Raw genomic sequence first — 26533 nt, 5'->3', positions numbered from 1 at the left:
ATGCTTTCAGCCAGACCATATGTCTGAGATGGAAAGTGGGCAGCCTTCACAATCGCTGTAGGGTTTGCCCTTGGGGTGCTGCATGGATACGTAACCACAGCGGTCCTGATCCTCAGCAGCTTGAGATCCAGGCCTCAGTTCATGACCTAGCAGCCAACGCAGAGTGCTGTGGAGCGGCGTAATGAAAACACTGGCTGTGGAGAGTGCATCCATGAATGTGAAACTCAAACAACCTCTTGACCCACAATCCACCTATGGTTCAATCCACTCCACTCAGTCAGATAGAAACCGCTTGCAGCTATGCAAATAGTCCATCCTACCTGTCTTGTTGGCCTTCTCTGCGCCTGACCTAATTAGTGTGGTGAGTAAATAGAAGAAAGAGGTCAAATACAGGGCTAGATTTTCCTTGAAATGTCTCCAGATATGGCCAGGCCGCTCGATACCGTGGTATCCAAAGAGCCTGCTCTGGGAGCAATAGCTGCAACATCCATCCATCCAAAGGCCGGATGAACCAGAGTGGGGTGGCAGAGTTATCAGCCCCTGAAACTTTGGGCTGAGGGTTAAAATAAATAAAATACCATCTGTATCCACTGATCTGTGTAACAACCAGTATTTCCCCTGTTTGAGCTCTGGACTTGTGCTCACGCATTCCTTTGCTTCAGATGCATTTCCAGGGCAAATTACAACAGTATCTGACATGGCAGGGGCTTTTTAACACGGTATCAGGCGCCAGGTGATTTTTTTTTAAGTATTAAGTCAAGACAGTCTGCTAAGGAGGCAGGCAAGCCCAGTCAAGTTCTCACATACTCGCTTTATGGTATGAAGCCAAACTGTGAAGTTTTCCAAGTATTTTAATGAGTGTGTTTCAGACTTTTTTATTAACTTTTAATGCCTCTTTCTTTTGGCAGTTCCAACTGCTGTGCTACAGGAAAGGCCAAGCCACCCTCCAGTGCTGTTCCAGATAAATAGGCCTTAACCACAAATTAACACGTATATCTTGTACTGCTTCTGAAGTTGAAGGCTCCATGATCTGTCTGAGAATTGCTGTTTTCAGTTTCAGGTTGTGGTTTTGCTCCGTGAAGCCCCAGCCGGCTGAGGATCTAGCAGAAAGGGCTCCTTCTGTGATGCCCAGGCACCGTCAGCAACTCGGAGAGAAATGCAGGAACTGCAGCATCATTTGTTGGGCTTGCTTGTAGGGATTTTGGGGGCAGACTCCACTTTTGGGGGATGGAACTGGGCAGCAGGATGGGGAGGGAAAGGGGCTCATCAGAGGAGCAGCTCAGAGGATGGGAGAGAGACACCGAGGGTCTGTCCTGCTCTGAGCCCTCTGCACATGCCCTTGTTGTAGCCCCAGAGGAGAGCGATGCTGGAGGTGCTGCATCCGTGGGCCTCTGCTCGGTTTCTGAGCAAGTCTCTTTTCTTTACTTTGCCACTTTGCTTTTGGATTAAAAGGTGGGAGAAGGATTCAGCGGTCCTGAAGGTGGAAGGTGTCCATAAAGCACTGCCTTGCTTCTTTCAGAAATTTCTTTCCAGATCCCCTTTGGGATGAACTTCAGAATTGGGATTGGCATTTGTATTTCTCTATAAAAGAGCCTGTTCCGATCCAGGCCTTTAATCACTCCCTTTTTACCTAGAAAGCAGTAAGGATATAACATCTACCTCCCCAGAATGCCCCCAAGCCAGACCTCTAGACATTATTTCAACAAGTTCTTCCGACAGAGACAGGCCAGGCTGGAACTACATGCATTCTGTTAAGTCTTCTGTTATTTTGCCAGATCTAGGAGATTTCCAGTTGTAAATAAACTGGACAGACATGAATGCAGTTGACTTTGTTGTCACCTATTGGCTTGACCCTAATCTCCTCTATCCGGCTTCCCCCAGCAGGATGGCACGTGACTCTTGGGTTTAGCTAAGAAACCTAAGTGCAATGAAGCAAAAGCCACGCAAAGAAACAGCTTTCTCAATTACACCGTGTATAGGGAATAATTCTGGATTTACATAGAGAAGTGTATGCATTTGAACATATGCTGTGATGCAGGTAAAGTAACGCAAATCTCACAGATGTAATTACCAGTATAAAGTTGTGCTTATTCTGCTACAAACCTTTTCCACATTGAAGGATAAATAAGGCAAGACATCCTTTTTCTGTGATCACTTTATCTGCCTAAGGCTTACACCTACTTCAGTAAAAAAAATTACCTGCTTACCTGAGATGGTTGCACAGACATCAAGTCTGTGAGTAGGATTTAGGAACAGCTTTTTATGCTAATCCAGTCCACACATGGGTAGGCCCAACAAAATGCTCCTGTGGATTCTCACGGTAACAGCAAAAATATCGACAGGACCCTTCCCCAGGCAGTACAGGCTCTTCGTGGGAAGCGCTCACACCTGATGATGGCACCTAAAGTAACTCTTGCCCCATGATGCATCTGCTTTGGAGAGCTGCTTGGCAGCAGTGCAGTGCCGGCCACTTCTGCTGTGGCCCTACAGGGAAAGCTGGCTTATGGCCAGGAACCGATCGCATTTCAGAAACCTGTTCCTCAGTGCCTGCCCAGAGATTCTGGACTTGCTTTGGATTTGGACCAGCATAACTGAAAGACAGCAGGGACCCACTACAGTTTCAACCTCCTCACAGCTATGTCTTAGATATAAAATCTTCTCTCAGTACTCTGCACATGACAAACACCAAACAAAATGGATGTTCTTGATATTTGCTCTTTGTTTTCTGCTAGTCTATGATGGAGCGGCACAAAAATTAAGAGCTACTTCAACACGTGTGTGGCAATCTGTAGAGGTTCCTGGAGACTGGAGGAAAGCAAATGTCACTTCTGTCTTCAAGAAGAGCAAGAAGGAGGACCCAGGGAATTACTGGCTGGTCAGCCTCACTTTGATCCGTGGGACAGTGATGGAGCAACTAATCCCTGAAACTACTTCTAGACATATGAAGGACAGGAAGGTGATTGGGAGTAGTCAGCATGGATTTGTGATAATGCTTAACCAGCCTGATGGCCTTCTACAACGATGCAAGTTTGCAGATGATACAAAACTGGGAGAAGTTCGTGATTGTGATTGAAACTGGGAGAAGTTGGTGATTGTGCTGCCATTCAGAGGGACATGGACAGGATGGAGAAGAGGGTCAGAGAGGAACCTCCTAAAGTTCAACAAGAGGAAGAGGCAAGCCCTGTCCCTGGGGACAAATAATCCCATGCACCAGTACGTGCTCGGGGGCGATCAGCAGGAAAGCAGCTTAGCAGAGAAGGACCTGGGGGTCCCGGTGGACCCCTGGGGGTCAAGGTGACCATCAGGCAGCAATGCACCCACGCAGTGAAGAAGCCAATGTGTCCTGGGCTGCATTAGGCAGCTTGCACTGGTGGGACCTATCTGGAGTGCTGTGTCTGGTGCTTCTCAGTGCGAGAGAAACAGGGACATGCTGTAGTGAGTCCATTAAAGGGCTGGAAAGATGATGAAGGGACTGGAGCAACTTTCATACAAGGAGAGTCTGAGAGAGCTGGGACTGTTCAGCCTGGAGAAGAGAAGGCTCAGGGTGATCATGTGCATAAATACCCAACGGGGAGATGAAGAAGATGGAGCCAGACTCCTCTCAGTGGTGCCCAGGGACAGGACAAGAGGCAATGGGCACACACAGAAACACAGGAAATTCCATGTGCAGATAAGAAATCCCATTTGTATGGTGTGACTGGGTGGTTCAACACAGGAACAGGTTGCACAGAGAGGTTGTGGAGTCTCTATCCTTGGAGGTAGTCAAACTCTGACTGGACACAGCCTTGAGCAGCCTGCTCTGGCTGACCCTGCAAGAGCAAGGGTTGGGCTGGACAGTCTCCAGCGGCGGCTGCCAGCCTCAGCCGTGCTGACTCTGTGATTCTGTCCCATAAGGGCCTCTGGAGCCACGACCCTGGTGTTCACCTGGTCACTATGGTCATGGATCTGTCCCCAGCGAGCTCCAAAGCTTACCCAGTTTCCATACATGCAGAGACGAATATAAGAGGATGCCAGTGCAGAAGTGTTTGCTTGCTGTGTTTTATCTTAGCGTGTGTTGTGCAACTAACAGAACTGTCAAGGGATTTTCCAGCGGCATCCCTGAAGGCTTTGGAAAGGTTTGCTTTTTATATGTTTCTGGATTCTCTTGAAAAATTAATCCTTCTGCCTACATGTTCAAAAGCTCTGATAGATGATACAAATGTAGATATAGGTATGGATGGTCATCATGTTTTCCATTCATTTGCCATCTTACTTGCATGCAAGTCTTACAGTAGTTCCTCGAACTGGAAGTCATTCAACCCCACTCCTTAAACATCACACTTACATGACTGAAGCTGCCTGTAATTTTTTCACCTCTGACTTCAGGGTTTGAGGTGGAATGTTTTACGGGTTCTCTCATTACCTGCCCCATGTCCTGGTATCCCTGTGCTACTACTACAAGCGTACTGGTTGCACTTCTCCAAGCCTCGTGAAATGCACCGCTCTCCAGGCTCCCTGTCAGTCTGATGGCTTTCTGTGTACACGTTCCTCACTTTACAGCCACAGCTCAGTGCTGGTCCCCGCCGGCGCTGATTCACTGGCTGGATGTTTTTAAGACTCAGACATTCATTGCTGCTGTCTCCTTTTCTCCCTGGTATTTCAAAACACTTTTCCAGTTACATTTGAGTTTTATCAGTTTCTAGGTCATGACGTTTTTTTAGGTAAGCTCTTCCCTTGTGCTCATCTCTGGGCACCCGCTGAGATTGAAATCCCTTGCAGACTCCTCCGGCCACCATGGGGCTCCTGAGCCAGCAGCATTTGGGGCTTCAGCCCCTGCTGCAGCTCCTCCCTTGGGTTTCTACAGCTCTGATGCCCACAGATTTACTGGGCTTGTGTCCTGGCTGCCCTGTCCCAGAGATGGTGGACGTGCTCGGTGCTGGTGCATGGCTGTGTAGCTGCCCTCCCGGCCTGAGCACACTCTTGCCAAGGAGAAAGGTGACTTTGGGCAACGCCATTGCCGCACACCCCTGTAAGGGGCACACTGCTGGCTCCCCCCAGTCTTTTAAATGCAAACACAGATGTGGGACCTGCTGATACCTCCTCTTCATAGTCCTTTTCTCATATGTCCTTGCGACGGCTTTCATGTCAGCTTTTATTTAAGTTAATGTTTAAAGCAGGGGACTGCTTGAGCAAACTGCAGGGATGCCTGGCCAGCCACAAGCACAGCTACTCTCTGGCCGGTGCAGCGGGACGGCATTGTTAGCAGGACACATGGATGAGGTGACCACGCTTGACGTTTTATAAGATGCCGCTGCCTAATGAGATGGATGGAATTAATTACAACATTGATATTAGATTTTTTTCCTCCAATTAGCTACTTTTGAAATGTTAGCACAGACAGAAGTTATAAAGCATTATAGCAACACTGAGAATATAAAGTGCAGCACTTTATTTTAAAGGAATTAAAACTCGATAGAAAAAACACTACACAGAGCATAGAAAATAAAACAGTAGAAATTGGAGATTCACTTTGTGCCACTTCCTGCGAATTGATCCTGGTGGGGGAGCTTAGATAGAAACGCCAAAATAGTATCACCTAGTTAAATTTATCTTACCAATATTAAAACTCTTTTTTAAAAAATTATATTCTAGGTTTTCATGTCTGTTGCCTTTGTCTTTATCTTTGTATATTTCTATGATCAGAATTTTCTAGCTTTATTTTTATTAGTTAATAAACCACATCTAAAGCAATGCAAGCATATTGCTTCAGTATTGTTTGCAATACTGCAGTTGCATGACTCTTGCTGTCTTCTTTGCGTTATCCCTGCTGTCATCCAGGCAAAGACCAGGGAGGTTTGTTTCCACATTTAGCTAAATCCAACAGGGAATGCCAGCTTAATATTTCTGCATGTGACACAGGGCTGGATATGTATGGTTGTCTTTGTAATGTCATACGCAGTGTTACAATTTTTAACATAACTTAAAACTGCTTTACAAAACTCTCATGATAACAGTTGGATTTGCCATACAATTTGTCCAGGGATTGAAGCTGGAAGGACAATTGCGACAAATACATCTTAGCGAGTTTTTCTCTTCTTGCATAGGTCATCTGGTTTCTACTCGGGTACCTCTCTCATTTTCTCTTTTTAAAAATAATTTTCAAGCTAGACATTGTTCCAGAAATTCTCACCATGTACCACTACTTTGTTCTGCTCTGCCAATAACAACCTCAGTGAATTCAAGCAATTTAGTGAGGTGCTCTTAGGCTCTTCTAAGTATTTCTCCAAATTGATCTTTTAAAGAGCTTTAAGACTTTCCAGCAATGGATTTCAAACGGACTAGATGTAGGCTTGATTTGCCCTCAGGCTGCTTTCCCTCAGCACTTGCTTTTTCTTACATTTTCCAGTCCCAAGGGATTTCTCTTGAATTTCTGAAAAGGTTTGCTAAAGCGTCTCTAATTTCTTTCCCCATTTCCTTCAGCATGCCTGCATATGGCCTTTCCCTTTTACTGGTTTTACGGATCCCAAGCTTTTTATTAACTATTCCTGATCTTATCTCCTGGTTTCTTAATTCCTCATCATCTGCTCTCAGTAATCAGATTCTTGCTTAAGAAAATATCTGTTCTCTTGCAGCCAGAGACACAAAGTAAGTGTTAATAATTTCTTTGCCCTTTTCATTTCTCTGTGACTACTCTTTAACAGCCTTATGAAAGAAAATGCCTTCTCTGTCCTTCTTCCTTTTTGCTGTTTATGCTCTTTCAGATGATCCAGGCTGATCTAAATACAGCGAAATACATCAGTGTCTCCCCCATCAAGTGTGTTCAGCTGTGACTCAAGTGTGGTTTTGCTCCACTGCCTTCTAAATGTGCAAGCGCCTTAGCAGGGACTGCTTGTACAAGTTTCCTGTGCTCGTACCCTTGAATGAAGTCAGCAATAGCTAAACACCAACCAGGCGCAAAGCCCAGCTCTGTAGGTAATCTTGGCTCAGGTTAATAGCGGATCCTTTGTGCCTTGCTACATAGGAGCAATGCCTTCTGTGGAGTATGAGCACCTCCAACTCCACTTCTGAAAATAACTAGCACTGTCGCATAGTACCGGCAGAGTAAGAAGCTTTGATTCATTCTTGCGAAAAATAATGTCCGTGTGTGGATTCTGTATTTTTGTTGCAATGCTGACTTGCTTAAGCTGTTGCTTGATCCATGTTTTAGGTCTCATCAGCTGATGATTACTAGACTCTGCAATTAGAGGTTGACTGAGAGTAAATCCTAAAGTGTTTGGATTTGTTTCTCAACAGGCCATGTTGAGATCAGCTTCTGGTTTAGCCCAATGCAGATGGCTTTGGACGCTGCTTGTTGCTCTGGTGGATGGTACCAGAGCTTTTTGACTCTCACAGAAAGAGGGTGTACACATTTTCAAGAGATTTGCATAAACATTTTTTGGTGTATCTTGGTTGTGGGTCTTGGAGACCTATCAGCTGCTGACAATGACTGGTCCTTTCCCCTTTTTGGCTAATGCTATTATTTGAAGCAGGAAAACAGCTGACAGAGATGCTTGCTCTGGCCCTGGCAGCCTGATGGGCTCAGTGAGAGCGGCACATGGATATGGCGAGGCCCTTCCAGGTCTCCAGCCAGCGTGTATGAAGCTGGCTGAGGTTTCTCTGCACGGTGCTTGTGAGACCAAAGCAATCAAGAACTCGTCAAAAGCGCTTTGCCAGCCTTCACTTTCCACTTTGCTCTTGCCAGCCGTTTCATTTCTCTGAACTAAGAAACCTGGGAGTCTGCAGGGCTTTGGGCACAGCCACAAATCCAGAATAGGCAGGCAGGCAGCCGCTGAGGACCGAGTCACCTCCTCTTGTACCTACAAACTGCAGATTGTGTCACTATCTGTGCTCTCCCTTGGGTGCCAAACCATGATTATTCCCTGCAATCAGTCCTACAGGAGTGCAACTATCAAACTAAACCTGGATCTTACGACTGCTGTGTATTATCTTGATGCTGCAAAGACCGCCTTGGTTAACCTCTGTGGTTTTGCCTTTCCCAAAGAGATTAAAGCTGTTATCTTTTGCACCAAGACTGGATGCCGTAGCAGCAAACAGCCTGTCTGGAAGCACAACCTCTGGAGGCAGCAGACCCTTTTCTGCTATGCGTGAGATTATCAGCATGGTAGAAAAACCAGTTTTCCTTATTTGTATGTCACCTCCTCCCAAAATGTAGGTGGCTGTGGAAGTCAGTTCCCCTGCTTCTCTCACTTGCATGCATTTGGGGTCCCTTTTCAATGGTGCCTCCATATCCGCTTTGCGTAGAAACCCAGCCGAAGCCAGCGGAAAAGCGGAGGATGCCCGCATACTGCCATTGATAAACCATCTATCCCCTGTGGGTAGCCCTGTGCTCGATTTATAACTCCCTAATTAAGCCCTGCTCTGAACTCGGGATTGCCCTTCCTCTGGGCTCTCCTGTGGTGCTCCAGCTCCGAGCACAGACATGCCCCACAGAGATCAGTGAAATTTTTCTTGTAACTGCTTGTGTAGAAAACCCCAGTATTACTACGGCTTTAGAAACAGAGGCACAAAAAAGTGTATGTAAGCTAGGCAGTGTCAGGACCGGGGCCCCAGCACAGACACCCAATAAGTGTTTGCACAGTCTCAGCTCAGGCCAAAAGCACCCTCGAGGCGGTGCCCGGGCAGAGCCTGGGGGTGGCCTGAGCAGGGGTCCATGCGGCGTGGGCGCCTCCTCTATTGAGGCAAATCACTTCCCCACTTCCTTACTTTTGAATAATATGTTGTACTTTGTGTTGTCACCCGTGTAGCCTTTGAAGAGCAATTTCCAAGTTGTTGGGGTTTTTTTAAGGGCAAAAGGAAGAACCAGCCTCATTTCCCTTGGGTGACATCTTGCCAGCCTGGCCGAGGGTCACTGCCTCGGACAAACGTCCACCACTGGCCAAAACCACAGGCTATCATTGCTATGGATCCAGATTTCTAAGAGAAATGGCTTATGCAGTCATGTGTGAGTGTGTGTGTGCGTGTACGTACGTGGGCATGTGTGTCTGGTTGTTTATCTGCCTGCCATCCCCTACTAAGCTGTGAAGCCACTGGCTGATTCAATAAGATGTCACACATATAATTAATTCCCAATTAGTTTCACAAAAATAAGGGAGCAGAGGGAGGAAAGAGACACACAAAAAAATCCCAAACTCGGGAAAAAGTGGCCACAGGAGCTTGCAATTTATCACTTGCCAGAGGGTATACATGGGATAGTGGTTTTCAAAAAGTTCCTGCTGCAAAAAAACCCTCCTGTTGGCACTTACTTGTTCCTGGAAGCCAGATCGGTCATTAACAACACAAAACCCCGTAGGAAATCAGGTCCACTGTGTAGACAGGGACTGCTTTTAAACGGCTTATAACCTGGTTGGGTTTTGGTGGATTTTCCCTGGCACGGGGAGGGCCATGTCTCATGCCAAGCTGCAGCAGCCATGTGAGGACATCTCAAGGGAAAGGTGCTAAAACCGTGTGCTCTTCCCAGGGTGAGCACTCCAGCGCCTGGCTTGAGCCTCCTCTTGGAAATGGCTAACCCTTTCCACTAGTACTGGCTAATGAACACTAGAAGTAGATACACAGAGGACAATTTCAGCTTAAAATGCTTGAAGTTTGGCAACAGTTATGAGTAGCAGAGAGGAGCGGGTGACACTGGCGGGTATCAGATGACCTGAACGTTAGCCGGTGCTGTGATGGGCTCCAGGGGCAGTGGCTTGGAGGGAGCTTGGCACTGGGAAGGGGCAGACCTGCCCGGAGCGCTGCGCCCACACTGGACACACAGACAGGCACCGGATGGGAAGCTGGGGATGCTTCTGTCACTACTAGTAAATAAAATAGGCCCGGGTCTGCTTTCTGGCTTGAGGACAGGTGGTTCAGCACAGCTCCTGTCCATATGGTGAGGTTCCCTCCTGTCTCCAAAAAACAGTGGTCTCATCCATCCCGCTCTCCCCTGCGCGGGTCTGAGCTCTGGCAGGGAGGGCGCCACTTGGCCCAGGACAGATCCGCGCCAGGGAGTGTGCAGTATGAAATAATACCCTATTGAAACTACATGGCCGGTGGCTGAGTCTTTGCCCTGGCTCTCTTCAGCGTGCCAGCAGCTGTGGGGTCCAGAGAGACACCCATGCCATGCCTCCTCCATGTCACAAACCCCAGCTGTGGCTGTCTGTCCCTTGAGGTCTTGTGCCAAAATTAAGCCCTTTGGTGCAAAAGATCAGGAGGAAAAACAAGGAGAGCGAGTGCTGCCGGAGGTGAGCAGGAGAGAAAGGGAGAGGGCTGCCATGTGTGCATGCCCCTCTGCATGGCTGCGGGGTTGGCTGCTCCATCAGGGGCATGGCAGCCCGAATGCCACCGCCACCGCTTGCAGGAGGAGCTAGGGAAGGGGAGAGGTCTCCCGGGGGGCAGGAGAGAGCGAGCTCCATGCTGCAGCATGCAAAATCCCGCTCTGCATAATGAGGCCTGAGGAAAATTGGCAAGCGGGATGGGGCAGGAGTTAAAATGCGTGTGAGCGGTGGAGGGAGGGGGGCTTAAGCAATTATTTGGGGCATGAAGCAATGCAAAAATATTTCCAGAGAAGCCCTGACACACTATGTGCTGCTGAGGTGCTTCCTAGGAAAGCACACGCCGTGGCTCTGAGCAAGGGCTGCCTGCTGCATTGTGCAGAGCAAGGTGGCCGGCATGTCCGGAGAGAGGGGCAGGCAGCAGCTACCTGCTGCCAGCTTTCACCCAGAGATTGCCCTGCCGCCTGTGACATTACGGGAACCCGCGGAGGTCTCACACTTTGCTCACTAGAAGTGGTTTCAGTAGTGGGACATGAGATCTCACCTTGCTTCCCGGTGCTGAAAATATGTCTGAAGACTTAAAATCCTGGCAGGCTTTGTGCATCTCTACATGCAAATACCAGTGATTAATTTGACACAAAACATGCCACGGCCCTGTGGCCTATCAGACCGCGCTCGCAGAAGGGGTGGGGATACACCCCACAGCAGTTGGGTAGCTGACACTCATCCAGTTCACGTAACGTGCTGCAGCCAAAGTCATCCTCCTCACCGCCGTCAGAGTCCAGAGGTGAAAAAAGTAATATTTTTATTGTTGGGAGGCCCGTGTTATTTGAAAGCAACTGCAAGCTCCCTGTCCCCTTGCCAAGAGGAGCTTTGCAAACAAATACCAGCCCTCCCAGGATACCACTAACAACTAATGCATTATTTGAAAATCAGACACGGATGTGGGAGAGGCTGGTGGGTGAAGGAGCCTCCAGTGCCCCGGACAAACGGATGGGGAGCAAAGGCCAGAACTGTGTTAGTAGATTTCAAACCAAATTAAACCCAGAAACTCAGCATGCTCCGGACCATCAATACCAGGTAGGAGTGTGTGAAAACAAGGAAAAAAGGACATTTGAAAGTCACTTCAGCACTGAAAAATCTGAGTTAAATGCCAGTGGCATTTCTCAGCAGCCTTGTACAGAAGCACTGAAGAAAGCAGTGACACTTGCAGCACTCACCTGAAATACAGGCAAAGCTAAGTGACAGAGCTCACGCTGGGAACAAGGGGAAATGAGGCTTCTAGAGCAAAGGCAGAGGCAGATCTGGGTGAGCCAGCTGGAAAAGACGTCTAGTTGTTCTAGGTGATTGTTCACATGAGCATCATTCATGAGTTCAGGCATTCAGCATGACTGAAGAATACTGCAGCTAAAAAGGAGGCATGTGTACACAGTCCTCTTTAATCAGATGCAGCTACTTGACGTATCATGTCTGATAACTGGCCGCAGAATGATGACCGCAAGTTTAGACATGTAACTGCTCATCCCTCAACTGCTGGGAAAGAGTGACCCGAGAGATAAAATCCATGAGGGAAGATGCAGAGTCAGAGTCTGATTTGAATTTATGACTAGATGGCACCAGCAGAGCAAGAGCTCTTGCCTGTGATGTTTCTGTTTAAGAGAAAACTGAAAACAAGTCTGCTCAGCTTGCTGCAGGCTGAAGTCGCAGTCACTGGGGATTTACAGATTTGCAAAGGCAGACCCTCTGGGTCTCCCCTCTTGACTGCAAGAAGTGGCCTCCCCATTAGCGTGCTGGTGAGTGACTCCTACTTCAACACCAAACGCTCCCTGTGGCATCTCTAGGAGAGGTCAGCTGGGCTGGGAGATGCTGATGGCCAAAAGCCCTTCAAGGGTGAGGATGATAGAGGCAGAGCTATCCATAAAGAGAGAATAAAACCTTGGAAGTTGTGGCAGAGAGCTGAGAGGTGCTTTTTATAATGTCTCATGAGGTGGCTTTTATGACTTGCATTGCTCCATGGGAGATAAGGACCCAGCTGCAGACTGCGTCCGGCTACCTCTGGCTTGAGCTCAGCGGGGGGAGAGGGCAGTTGGAGCGTCACATCCTCATCACTCCCATCTCATAGAGGTCGGGAGCTGGATGGAGCGGCAGCTGTACCGGGTGCTGCTGGTAGCTCAGATGCAGGCTCTTTCCATGACTGTGGGAGAAGTCTGTGATAAGTGCATTTTCTCAGTTGACAGCAACTCAAATCAAATTTCACCACCCTTTTACCTTGAGCTATTTAGTCATCCTGAAGCGTTGTGCTAACACAACCTGCTGCCAGCAGCCAGCTCCTCCTCCCCTTCCCAGTGGGGAGAAACACGTTCCAGCCATCGGTCTCTACCCTTACATTCCCCTAGAAATGATCATTTCTCCACTGTTGGCTAAATCTATTCAGAGATGCCATTTTTGTGATCATGAACATAGCACTACAGCAGCGAGGGGACAGGAATGGATGAGGTTGGACTAAGGGGCTCCTGCAGAGGCTTCAGGAGAGTGAGATGGGGCTAGGGACCAGCCCCAGGCAGGGCTGAAATGCCAGCCTGGCCAGACGATGGGGATCATGACAGCTCGGCCCCTTCTTCCAGCACCTCCGCAGGGGACATGGGGCAGGGAACTGCCATATCGGCGGCAGGAGACTGGAGTGTCTGCAGCTCATGGAGGTTGTACCTGATGTAAGAGCTCCCTGGGGCGGCACCAGTTGTGCAATGACTCCAGAGAGCCCTCTGTGACCACAGATATGTTGGAGTAACTACAGAGGTTTGATTTAACACCATCTGTGGATCTGACCCAACTTATTTAACAAGCTCTAAAATACTCGGTCGCTGCACTGCCAGTAATAAAAGTGACTAGTACCCATGTCCTTCACAGGGTGAGCTTAAACAAGGCTGGTGAGGGATTTTACAGTTTTCAAATTGCTTCTGTGCACTTGTAAATAAGTGTCAGGTATAACATTAATTGTTTGGGGCTTTTTTTATTTTTACACCATCATAAAGTTGTGACTTACAGCACCACAGTCCTTTCTTCCAGGGTATCCCAGCACTCTGGCTATGCTCCCGGAGAAGGAGAAAGAAGGGTTGAAAAGATATAGTTCCAGATTATTTACAAAATCTGTCTGAAAGATTTGACATTTCACTAAGGATTTTTGAATCACATGGAAAATGAAGTAAAATCCAATGGGAAATTTCTCACACTGAAATAAAAACATTCCTTTAAAAAAAAATCCAGGCTGTGAATTTGGGAAAAAAAAATTAAATATTCTGGAATTAACCTTCTTAGCTTATTTCAGTTCTTAGCAGGACATTTATCAGGGGTAGAAAGGTGAATTTCCTTTTGACTCCCTGCTTCATTCAGCCTTTCACAGAGAGCATTTGTAAAGACCACAAGAGTTTTCACAAGATATTAAGGATAAATGGAATTGAAATGGGTTAGTATGTTCTCTAGTTCGTAGGTCTTAAGGCTAGATTTACACAGCAGCATCTGAGAAAGGGGAGGAGTGGACTATGGAGATGTTCACCAGCATCGCATTACCACTGGCTTTGGAGTGGAGATCGAACCTGATAATCCTGTATTGTGTGTTTTGTGGGGTGTTTGGTGACATCAGATGCTCCTGGTGTATTTCCTAATAACTCTCGTCACATAACTGTTCTTTGCAACCCCTGCCTTGGCATAGACGTTGGGGCTTGGTGGGTGACAGAGAAGGAGGTTTAGAAGGGCTTGGAGAACAAGGCTCTGTAAAGAAACACACTCGGATTTTCCTCCTTGAAGTGTTTGCCATCTCCTGCATGGGATAACCTGTGCAAAACCACTCGTCCTCAGAAGTCAGACGTGCTGGGCAAGTGTTCTCATTCAAGTGAGTGCAATGAGATATTCCAAGACCAGATTAAACTACTTTCCAAACCCAAAGTGCTGCTGCATAGGACCTCAAATATCACTCCTACCTGTGAAGGCTGCCCACAGAGGCAACCATCCCCCGCTGTAGTTTCAGAGATAATTGCACATACGGAGGGAGATTTTATTTAAATGTCTGCCATGACTTCTTTTAGCCATTGAAGGAAACAGGCTAGGACATGTCAGTTGTCTGCTCAGGCTTTGTAGGAGGCTTTCATCCTGTGCTGCTCAAATAAGAAAAACTATGAGATCACTGGTTGCTAAACACTTGACGATATTTCCCAAGGTTTGCCTCTATGGTAAGTACTCTGGTAATTTGGGTAGTGTTGACAGAAGCCCTGAATATTACCCAAAGCACTTGGTGATTATTTTTTTTCTGCTGGCTCCAACAGCAAAGCACTAAGAAGTTCACCCCACACTGCCAGACAGAAACACTGTTATGCTACTAATGGTTCACAAAAAAATCCACCTTAACGTCCCAAGAGCCTTCCTGCAGGCCAGGCTGCTCTGTTGCTCCTCTCCCAGCATTAAGGATGGGATGGGGTGGGACGGGACGGGACGGGACGGGACGGGACGGGACGGGATGGGACAGAGACAGCCAGATTTCTGGACAGGGTCACATAGCTCTCTTGCTGCCAGCCCAAGCTTAAATGTGCTTAGTTTCTTTAGTGATCACAACTTCAGTAGCCTAAGAATAGGCCAAACTCACACCCCTAGTTCTTGGGTCAGCTCCACCTTTACGTCTTTTTAGGTTAATATTTTTAGCCTAATATTTGAAACATAATTTCAGGTTGCATATTAATGTCATATTGCAAGAGTGAAGTGGTGAGATCTTTTAAAAATGCATACATAATTTATTTTTCCTTGTGACAAGGACAAAGGGAGTCTTTTCATTAAAAAATCTATACGGCTGAAACTCTGCAGCATCTGGTATTTGCATTCAAAGACAGCACTATATTAAACTTCCCTGTATGTCTTTTTATGTAGTAAATGATTGTAACTGTCCTCTCTTTATAAAAGTCAAAAGCTGAAGTAAAGGGAGGAAAATGATGTTGCCTGTTTTTTTATGAGAACCACCAAGTCTCCTAACGGGAGGAAGCATTTCTCCCATGGCTTCCGTCCAGCACTGTTTGCCAGTGAGCTCACGCTGGCATGGGCCTGAACCAAGAGCAGTCTCCTCACCATTCTTGGGGGCAGGACTCCAAATCTTGCTGATAAATACTAAAAGAATCCCGTGGACTTCTGCACTTGTTGAGTAGGAAGCGTCACGACAGCTACTGGAGAAGCCACAGCGAAGAAGGCTCGGAAGACCCCGGGGAGGTGATGGGAAGGAAAAGCAAAGCGTAGGGTGGCAGTTATCAGAACTGGAAATACCTGTGAACTCACCTTTCCATTTCGATAATCTGGAAGGTACAGGTATTAATCTGTGATATTTGTGATCCAGGTTTAAACTCTCATACAGTGTCACATACACTGCTCATAGAAGGAAAAGTTATCAAAGCATTATTAGTATGCTTAACAATGATATAATAAAAAATCTCAGTTACTGATCTACTTACAAAATATTGGATTGAATATTACTTTCATGCAATGCAAAGGTTGTGTTTGTCTGTGCTCTTTGTGTAAGGCTGGCGTGGGCAGAGGAGAGAAGTGAGTGTGGTGACAGTGCTAATCCCCAATACTGTCCCTTTATTTTTACAAAGAAAGAAACATCAACAGCAGTCCCAAGCTGTTATCATGACCTACACAAATCTCAAAATAAGATGGGTCTCATTAGCTCCCCTTTGACAACGTGGGATGCTAATAAGCACGCATGCCTTTGAAGGAAAACCCAGGGACCCGCCACTGTAAAAGGAAGCTGAGGCTGAGGTTATGCTGAAGCGTTCTGGAGTGCATTTGTCCTGGGATTTTGTTTAAATTAAGTCATTGCGGAAGTTGGCAAAAAGCAGCCACAGGGGGTGGAGTTGCACAAGAACCTATCTGTGTGTTTGCTTGGGTGTGGGGACTCGTGTTTGCTCTTTATTGCACAGATTTGAAAAGATTTAATAAACTATGTGTGTCACTTGAAGTAACAAATCCTTTACAATCTAATTCTTCCATCATAAAATATTTCTTCGGAAGGCATTACTTCTTCATGTTGATCTTTCCCCAGCCTGAAGAAGAGACTATAATAGAGTGACTATCCAAGGGATGCTTCTTCTCATCCTTCATAACTTTTGTTATCCCTGGCAGGGAAAGAATCCTCTCAGCTGTGATGGCTGCAGTTTATTTTCCACAAAGGCTTGCCGTCACTAGCTGGGCTGCAGTCAAACAGCGCACTGTTTGCTTTGTCCCAACCAGTCTTGGGTAAGTCAAGTTCTTTGTGTCAGGACTTAATCCCTGGTGGCAGCAGACCAGCTTTGTTAAATACAGATAGTTTCCTTTTTCTGTTTCTCTTTTTCTACTACCAGTACATAATTAGGCCGATATGAGAGCCACCTTATTCACTGAAATAAAATAGCTAAAGCTGCAGAAGACCCAGTACGACGCTCCCCGAGTACCCTGGAAGAGCAGTGACAACTCAAAAGTTAGGAGATGCCAAAATGGAAATTGCTCAAGCAAGTGGTCTGGAAGGGCTCACGTGCCCCACTGAGCCCTGGCTCTGGGTGGTCCTGGCAGGGTCTCCCAACCAAACTGCATCCCCGAGCCCGCAGGGCCCTCGTTCCCACTGCTCGTCCTGGGGGATCTCTTCCAGTAACTCACTTCTCACCTGGTTAGATGCCACCCTTTCTTTACCACCTGAAAGATGTTAAAGTCCATTTGCACCCTATTGTCCTTGTGCTAACACTGCCCTTTAATTTAAATTGTGTTTGTTTCCTGGTAGTTACTTCCTTGTGGTATTAGTACCTCTGTGCAGCCTTTGCTTTCTGTGCTGAACAAGTCTGGGACACCCCTCCTAGGACAGAACGAGGCAGGTCGTGCCCATGGGGTCTCACCACTCCCTTCCGCAATGGCCTCAGCACTGCTTTCGCTGGCTGGAGTTGCCTTCCTGCAGTGGTACAGCAGTGGTTTGCTCATTGCGGTGCCGTTGGCAAGGAAAGCTAGCTGGCCTCTCTGCTCATCTGCCTGCTCCAACTGACGACCTCCCACATCTTGTACCAACAGGGCACTAAGACATCCACTTACTGTTATTCCAATTCTCCAGTTTCTTCTTGTCCCACCCAAAGTGTATAGCCTCCCCAGGAACGTGGTAGAGTCCCCATCACTAGACATTTTCAATATGTGACTGGACAGGGTGCTAGATAATCTCATCTAGGCTCCCTTTCCTGTGAAAGGTTGGACCAGATGATCTTTCAAGGTTCCTTCCAACCTGGGCTGTTCCATGATTCTGTGATTCTACCATTCGAAACAGCATCTGTCCGTGGCTTGCATCTGGGAAGTGACTTTCCTGCAGTGACGCAGCTCCTGGTAGTGCAATTAGTGTCAGTAATATTGAGATCTCTGGGCAATCCAGCACCAGGGGAAGGCAGAAAACATGGTGGCTGAGCCAGGAGGCCACCCACAGTCATTGGTCTTGTCCAGACTAGGTCCCCACCGCAGCACTCAGCCATCAGGAGCCCTTGCTCCTCACAGACCAGCCCCATTGCTTTTCCCTCTACCTCTGTTAGTTCTCAGTTCTTCTCTCTTGTTCAAACAGTCCTAGTTCTTCCCATGCCCCCATGTCTGTCTTCAGTCTGCCCTGCTGTTACTGCTGTGTCCAGAGGTCCTCTCCCCTTGCTCCAGTCCCATCCAAGCAGTCCAGTGCTCCCCACGCTCTGGTTCCCAGTTGCAGCCTCTCTGCTCACCTTCCCAGCCTCCAGCCCCCATCTTCCCCTCCTATGCTTCTTGCCATGGTCCACTCCTCTGCCCCAGCTCCAGAAAGTCTCCCTTGCAGGGCAATTTGTCTTCACAGGGGACTTCTGCCTCCAGGGTGGTTGTCCCAGCAGGAGAGTTCTGGAGGGGCAGAGGCATCTGCTCTTAGGCCACGCGTAGCCTGGTGTGTGCTCGGTGTGGATGGAAACCCAGATATATTCAGCTGCTGACATTAGCAACGCTACTGCTGAGCAAGTGTGAATTTCAGAGGGATTTTCAAAGCTGACTCCTGAAGCAGGTTTTTTTTTTCCTTCTGCCTCTCCTGATGCAATGCTAACTTTCAGCATCTTTCTCTGAAGCATGGAAATGGCGGAACTGTTCATAAATATGAAAACCATAAAACTGGACAAAATAGTGTATTTTTCTTTATCCTTACTGTCACACGCAGCTGTGTGTGACATTTCGGCTGAAAATTTCTTAATACTAGGTTATCAGCCTCAAGCTGGTAACTATTTCAGAAAACTTCTTCCCAAATAGATCAAGTCTGGTGACGGACAGCTGAACCCAAGGTCTCACAATGCATTGTTTCATGAATCCTTACCCTGGTAATAGCAGTTGACACCAGTCAGACCCATGGTTGTATGAAATGATCCACAGAACTACCTGCTCTTTTCACCTGCCCAGAAAAGCTCATAAAGAGCTGCTGGGTGTAGTAATCTGTTTGCAACTTGCTGGGAGGAGGGAGAGGCCTGTAAGTGTCCAGCATCGCTCCATTTAGCTATTACACACTGGGAAGAGTGAGAAGCACTGCGAGAAACAGCAATGGCCACTGTGGGTTCAGTTATGAATCATGGGAGGGACCTTTCTGTATTTGATGACTCGGTACTATGGTGACAAAAACTCCACAAACACTTCACAGAGAATAAGGCCACGTGTTTTCCATTCCTCCTTACGCAGTGTAGTGCTGCCTGGGAATAACCTGTGGTGGTGAATTTCTTTGAGTGGGTCCTTTTCCTACATTGTTGTCCTGGAATATCCTTTGCTGGGGCGAAATACTACTTCAGATGCCATTTATGATCCACTTTATCTAGTGGACTCTTTATTGGTAGTTACCAGTGAACAACAGAGCCCTTGTCATACTCTCCAGAGTCCCCATGTCCAGCCTGAAGTACTGTCAGCCTTTTGTACAGAACCCGAATAGCAGGTGGAGTCATCCTGCCTCTTAACACGCAATGGGTCATTCATTGTAAGCTTCATTCAGTGATGGCTGGAAGTCCCTTCAAAACTGTGTGCTTCCAAAAGGTATGTTTAATCACCATGACTGCACTGCTGAAGTGGGCAGGCTGCCTCCCAAACCATCCTCTCCGTAGCTTCATCTCTTCAGGTGTCCATTTAGAAAAGCATTTGGTACAATAGCTATTCTTCCAGTCTTTCCAAGTTCTTCATATTGCATTCGTTCCCGAGTCACCTTTAATTGACGCCACTCTTTAAATGTTTACAACTGTTCTGGCTAAAGTGCTGATATAGCGGAAAGCAGCAGTCACCAAACTGAAAAGCTGAATTCCCTGTGTTCACAGAAAGCATTCAATAAAGTGAACGGTGAGGCAAAACTCTCTCACAAGGCCGCCACTGGTACTGCACTTCATTTCTCTTCTGACTTAATGAGTCTGGTCTCCCTGCAAGCATGACATTTCCTGTTCCCAAGCACCAGAAAAGCACATCACTCAGCACTAACCACAGCTCAGCTTCTCCATGCAGCTCCCCTTGACATTAACAAGAGATGCTCCCAGGACTTCCAGCCTTGCTGAAATCAGGGGAACTCTTTCCACTCACTCCAAGTGACAGGGCGATAAAGGCCACACAAGGACACAAAACCTACAGGTGGGCAGAAAGCTGCAGGAGGGAGGAGAGTTCTTCACTTGACTCGGAGGTACTCATGCTTATGCAGCATGGCTATGCAGCACGATCATGACAATGAAGTCTGATGAAAGCGTCGCTCGGCATGCTAAGGTTGCTCCCGTGCTCAGCAGGGCCAAAGCAACATCAGGAATGTAAGGAACAGAAAGCATTGTTACACCACTGGGCAAATCTAAGTGCCCCATGTCTTGAACACTGCATGCAGTCCCTGTCCTCCATGCCCAAAAGGGAGACGATCCGAAATGTTAAGGTCACAACAGCCATTGTAGGAAGACACACCAAAATGTGCAGGACTCTGCAGGTTGTAGAGGTCAGCAATAAATGGGAGACAGAAGGAACAGTTTGCCCGCTGTTTCACACAGTACCATAGATACCAAATGCCATGGTCAGAAACATGGTTTATAACAAACACAATGATTATTTGAAGTACCTCATAACCTGTGGGGCTCATGGCTGCATAACATTATGGAGATCAAAAGTATAAAGGGGTCCAAACGGTGGTCTGACAGATTCACGAGATGAAGTGTTGACTCAGAGGTGCGAAACGCAGAGATGTAGATCCAAGCTCCAGCGGAGGAAGTCTGAGATGCAGAGTGGAGGATGCTTGGAAGGGGAAGAGTGCTGCTCACTTCTTCCCAAAGTGCCCAGGGTGGGGGCTCTTGGAGGTGCGCAGTGCAGTGGTCGAGCCTCTCGTCCAACCCAGGACAAATAACTGCATCTTCTTACGCAGTGGTTGTGGGCTGGGGGAAGGGGCTTGTCACGTCTTTCTCAGCACTTTCTGAGAAATATAACATATTTTCACTTCGGTTTGGTCCACGGTGCAGAGCTGACTCTGTGCTTCTGTAGTGCTTGCTTGTAGCTCGTAAGGAGTTTGTGAGAATAAATACAAACCTCACTATTGTGTCAGCTAGTAATCAGGCTTAATGACCATTTATTGGCCCATACACTGTTGAGCAAAGAGACTCCTGCTTAATGAAGGTCATACTAAATAACAGTGTACAAATAATGCTTAATGACTTAAAGTGATGCCGGGTTCTTTAAGATCAAGGAAAATGGTCTCTAATTATACTTGGATTTCTTCTTCCTCAAATGACATCAACTAGTACACCAAGGATAAAGTCCTTTCAGCCAGGGAAGCATTTATAAGTAAAAAAAAGACATTATTTTTATTAGAAATACAAAATACTTTGTCATCTTAGTGAAATGAGGTTCAAAAGAATTACTGTGTGATATAAATAAATACGTATCTATAACAGCATACATGTATATAACTAGCAGTACTTCTCATCCGCGCCTCTCATGGTTAATAACACAGACTCACTACTCCAACTCTGCAGGTAAAACACAGAGACCAGGAAAGAGGATGTGGCTTCTCCAAAGTCACACAATAGCTCAATTGTCAAGTATGAAACACGTAAGTGGAAACACACAAACACAGAAGCCTGTTCACGAATGGGAATAAAATATGGAAAGAATGAGCAAACCTTTCTGTTCCTAAAAGAGAAGGGTCACCTGCTGCAGTAAAAAAAAATCAAACATCTTAAAAACACCTGCAAAGTCCCTGACTGTCTGCATAATTTACACCAGATTCCCTCTAGGGACTCGACTGTCAAGAGGGGCTGATGCAGGAATCTTCCCCGACTGCTGCAGGAGCTGGAAATGGGGCCGTTTGCCACAGATAAAGTGGTTTTATTCGATAAACTCATGAGGCTTGGATTCTTGCTAATGGCACAGCTGAGGGCAACTGCACATAAGCTGTTTAACCGTTTGTAAACCAATTGATACAGGGTTTCCCCACTTCACATTTATACCGTGCCAAGTGAGCTTCTCGGCTCTGCTACATGCTGCTGCACCTGTGCTGGGCTGCCGCTGGGGAGCAATGCACACGAAATCCTTACAGACAGTTCCTGAGCCATGCTGGCCACCCGTCCGCATAACTTTTAGACAGACACACACTTCTCAAATCAGCTCTACCCTGTCTCAGCTTTTCCCTTCTTTTTTATCTCCCATGACACTGTAATCGCACTGAATTCTCCATTACTAAGATTCTCAGGGAAGAATCAGAAGTCTTTCTCTCTGGGCAAGGAAAAAAGGGGCAGCTGCTTCTCACAGCCCTTTCCTCAGCTCCTCTTCTCTTCCACTATTTACTTTACTTCTTTACCTTGCAAACAGCTCAACGTCTTGGAGCCTGGGCTAAGCCCAGCCCTTTTGTGCCCTGCAGTCATTGCTGCATCTTTAAGGGAAAACTGATTCCCAGGAATGCTGTGCATGCACATACCTATCTGGGTGCTGCACCCACACCTGCCCACCAGGTAACCCAGCGCCCGCTGGCCCTCGCAGCCGCATTCCAGCCGGCAGAGCTATTACTCGCTAATTGTTACCTGTCAAACAGGTAAACGAAGCTTTTGGGCCAAGTCCAAACAAGCGTATATTCCCACGAAATCCTAAACCGGCAAACCTTTGACCTTTCTGCAGCCCCACTGATGATTTTCGCTGGGACTGATTTAAAAGTATGATGGTATCTTTGATGGACGGAAAAAAAGTGGCATGTTTGGCTATTATTTATTGTGACGAAGCTTTCTTGTACGTGTTAATACCTGCAGGAGAGCAGAGGATTACCAAAACAGGAGAGCAGAGCAGGCAGCCCAATAAACTAGCTCACGTCTCCCGAATCACACGAATGGGGTGGCCTTCCAAGATGTTGGCAGCGCAGCACTGATCCAAAAGCAGTTTGTGCATGGTGAGGAATTAATATGCAAAACCTCCTGAGGCTGAAAAAGTTAGTGTACAAAGTAGCCCGGAGCCATCTGGGAGGGCTGGAACTGGCATTTCCTCTTCATTTCACCCCGTTCAGACTTGCTCCGCCGAGCATAACAGGATCAGCGCCTGTGGAGCAGGAGGGTCTCTGCACACAGCCATAGGCAGCAGCCTGTTACTGTTGCCCGGTGAGGCTGTAAAGACTGCTGGCTTTGCCCCCCTTAGCACTTTCTGAACAGGTCAGTGAGGGAAAGCGGCTCAGACCAAACTGCTCCATCATAAAGCTCGATCCTCCTGGCTAATTGCACAGAAAAGACATCTCCCCACAGAAGCATACATGGAAAAGCAGCCTGCTCTTACTGTAACATCTGTAAGATTTCATATGCTTCTACATCAAAATGCAATAAAATAAAAAACGGGCTTTATTGAAAAAATACAGCAATAAATCACAACATTCAAACCAGCACAGATGTCCCTACTTTACTATGACCTTCCTCCTTACAAGCTCTCTGGTTTGGACAGTAAGTGCTTTGGGACGAGGAGCGTGGTACCTACGCATTCTCACAGCGCCTGATACGATCTGATGACACTTCTGATTCAATGACATGATTCACTCTCATCATCGCGTCACCCTAGGTGTTGTCGTGTCAAGTCTCCCAGCTGTCAGAGATGATAGCCCAAGAAAGAGGGGAGAGTAAACGGTATAAACCAGTTATTGATAATAACAGAAACATGATCTCCCCAGGGAGTTGGTAATCTTTCTCCACAAAGGTTGCAGATAGCCTCCATAGTAAGCTTGATTTTGACCTGTCTCTCACCTTAGCTTTACCCCAGTTAAACCGGACTTCTGTAGATCTCCCAGATGTCACCTTAGACACTGAATTTTATTTTGGAATAGATGAATTTTAAATTTTTTAATAGGTGAATTTTTTTTTATTTTGGAATAGGTGAGTTTTATTTTGGAAGTTACTTGGAGAAAGCAGTTGTTAGAGAGACCATTTGCAAAGCAAACTGGCTTTTATACTTTATTAGAAGCAGCACTTATATTTTATACTTTATTTGAAGACGCATTTCTGTTTTTAACTTAACAGAAGCTCCAGACTGAGGTTTGGTGCTTTTCTTTGGAACAGGCTAGTGCTTTAAGCTGATTTTTAGTTGACATGAGATCAGATATGCTTGCAGAACTTCAGCTCAGCCCAGTACCTTCTCTAAATGCTGAGGGATTGGCTCAGAAACTGAAGAAATCCTGGGATTTACAGCTGAGCTACCAGGTATCATGGAGCTGAGCACAGCTTTGGGCTCCTGCAGACCCAACGTGCCATGCATAGATTCCTACAGGAATTGGAAACTCCTCTGCAAGCTCCTTCTCTTTAGCTCCTTCACCCTTTTCCTTCTCTTTACTGTGCAGAAAACATTAGAAGAGAAAGGATATCCTGCCAGGGGATGAAAGAAGTAACCTTCTCCAGCGGGTTGCCAGGCCTTTCCACACCTGCCCGTCTCCCAGCCTGTTGAGAAGCACAAGTGGTAGGTGGTGGGACAATTGGCTGAGTTTCTTTATAGGAGGAACAAGTACAGAAGAAGAGTCCTTCTTCTCCTGTCTTCTCCTCTCACACACAGCCTACCGGAACCCCACAAAACTCCTCAGCAATACAGGAACTGATCAGACACAGCATCCGGAGATCATTGCGTGGATGACTCCCTCTCCCAGAGCCTCCTCTGCACTCCGGGGAGATGGCTGGACTGTTTGCTGTCTGCTGCCCCCCACCTGCATTATCTGAGATGCCCTTGTGATGGGGCCATTCCCCCAAGTGAAGAGGAGCCCACGGACCAACAACCGTTATCAAGCCTTGACTTTAAGTGGATGCTGTGAAGAAGCAGTTGGTGTTGGCCCCGCTGCCCCCTGCCTGGCAGCAGGAGATACCCCAAGCTCAGCAGGGAGCGGGAGGGAAGGAGAAGGGGCTGTTACCATTTGGCCAGGAAGAAGGGCAAACATTTTCTCTTGTGGCTCGCAAGAGGAGGCAGCATCTTGGCAGAGGCAACCTGCCCACCAGGCCAGAGAGTCCTCTTAAGATTCCTCCCAAAAGCTGTTCAAGCAAACAGTGGTCCCTTCACCAGCTCCATTCAGCTGAATATACTTGATTTGGGATTATTCCCCCCTTCCACCTCACAGTGGGATTAAACAGACTTCTTACCTGCTCCTAGCTCCTTGCCAGGCTCCAGCATGGAGTGTCTTTTAGCTTGCAGCACTGTCACTGAATTCCCATGCTGTGTCAGTCGCCGCACTGACCAGCTTCCACTGGGTATCTTAATGTTACTGTCCAGTAGTATCTGAAACCATCAGTAACGGTACCCACAGGTATTTTGCTTAAGATAAAAGGGAAGATATCGTAAAAGATGACTAATAAAAGGCTGTCCGCTTAAAAACCATCATGTGAAAACTGACAGCTGGATTACTCATACCCACCTAGAACCAGTTGGAAATAATTTGGCCAGAAAATGCTGATTTTTCCTGTATCTCTCATTCCCGTTTTGACAAACATTTACTGAACGAAGAGCAAGGTTTCAGGAATTTGTTGCTCCACATAGGCTATTAAGATTCCTGGAGCACCTGGGCTCTCGGGGCTGCCCTGCAAGCTGGCTTTATCCATGGCAGAACTGTCTGGGGCTGTCGTGTCTGCTCTCTCTACAGGATTTTTGAGAATGGGCCAGAATAGCTCAAAGTTCGAGTTTTCTCTTTCAGACCTGTAGAACTTCTATGTCTGAAAGTCTGTTAACTTTTCCCAACTACGTATGTGATCAAACAAGATACTAGCTCTGCCGGCAAACCCCACCTCTCCCCACAGCATCACTTTTACAACAACGTGGCTACTATATGAAGGATGTCCTCTTTATAATTAGCTCTTACTGGGGAGATCATGGATGATTTAGCTTTTTCTTAACAGCTGGAGAAGAGGGTTAGTTGTCCAGACGGTTGATTGACTGGAGGGTTAAGGAAACTGGACTAGAAGTGCCCAGGCACCGATCACCAGAAAAGCTGATTCTACAACCACCAGCTCACACAGTCCCAGGCCACTGGCTGTGACTATGGGCTTCTTACGTTAGTCCACTTCTGATACCAGCTTGAGCAAAACCGCGTTACTCAGAGAACTGGTGACAAGGAAAGAAAGTTTTCTAGCTTCTGTAATGTTCAGAAGTGAACCATCCTGGTATTGCTACTCGATGCCTGTGTGAGATTTAATACCAGTTAGTTTAATTGAGAGGGTGTGCAATAGTCTAAAGCTGTGTTTACACTTGTTTCAGATTGGAAAAGCAAATGTGGGGAAAAGAAGAAAACATGTAACTCTTCGGAGTTACAAAACAACCTTCTTAAATGAAGAAATAAATAAGGGATTCTCACAAATGAATGCAAAACAATTGAGAAAAATAGATGTGCCCTGATTAGTTCAGTGGTGTCAGTGATGCATCAGTGACACCAATTCCTAAAATTTTGCATGTCTCTCTTTTTCTAAAGGCCAGCCTCTTAGATTCGTATGACAGAAGTGTATTATTTACATCTCTGATTCTTACACTTCATCTGTACACCAGGGAAATGCTTGAGAGGGAAATACCGGGACACTTACAGGCAGATGAAACCTCTATTTTTCAAATGTCATGATTCTAAAAGACGATGCAAGGAAGGGGGTGCCACCACCTGTACGCATTCACTTCAGAGTCTAAAGCAGGGTTTGAAGCTCAGGGCCTCTGGAGCATGTTCTGTCATCTGCTGCAAACGTGGCATGAAAGAGGCAGAAAGTAAGGTAACAAGATTCGTGCAT

The 26533-nt window shown here is 46.9% G+C and overlaps 1 protein-coding gene and 1 long non-coding RNA gene across 2 annotated transcripts in view; both read right to left on the bottom strand.

Annotated features, from left to right (window-relative positions):
* ZNF706 (zinc finger protein 706) overlaps positions 1-26533 on the bottom strand; it is a 103992-nt gene that overhangs the window by 66020 nt on the left and 11439 nt on the right. The window lies entirely within an intron of this gene.
* Positions 23118-24992, bottom strand: LOC143157335 (uncharacterized). Its single transcript, XR_012994762.1, has 2 exons — positions 24911-24992; positions 23118-23378 (listed from the first exon to the last, which is right to left on the bottom strand). It is a non-coding gene; the product is annotated as an uncharacterized LOC143157335 (long non-coding RNA).

Source organism: Aptenodytes patagonicus, chromosome 2, assembly GCF_965638725.1.
Source record: "Aptenodytes patagonicus chromosome 2, bAptPat1.pri.cur, whole genome shotgun sequence".
Lineage (NCBI taxonomy): Eukaryota > Metazoa > Chordata > Aves > Sphenisciformes > Spheniscidae > Aptenodytes > Aptenodytes patagonicus.
This window is presented reverse-complemented; position numbering and strand designations above follow the sequence as displayed.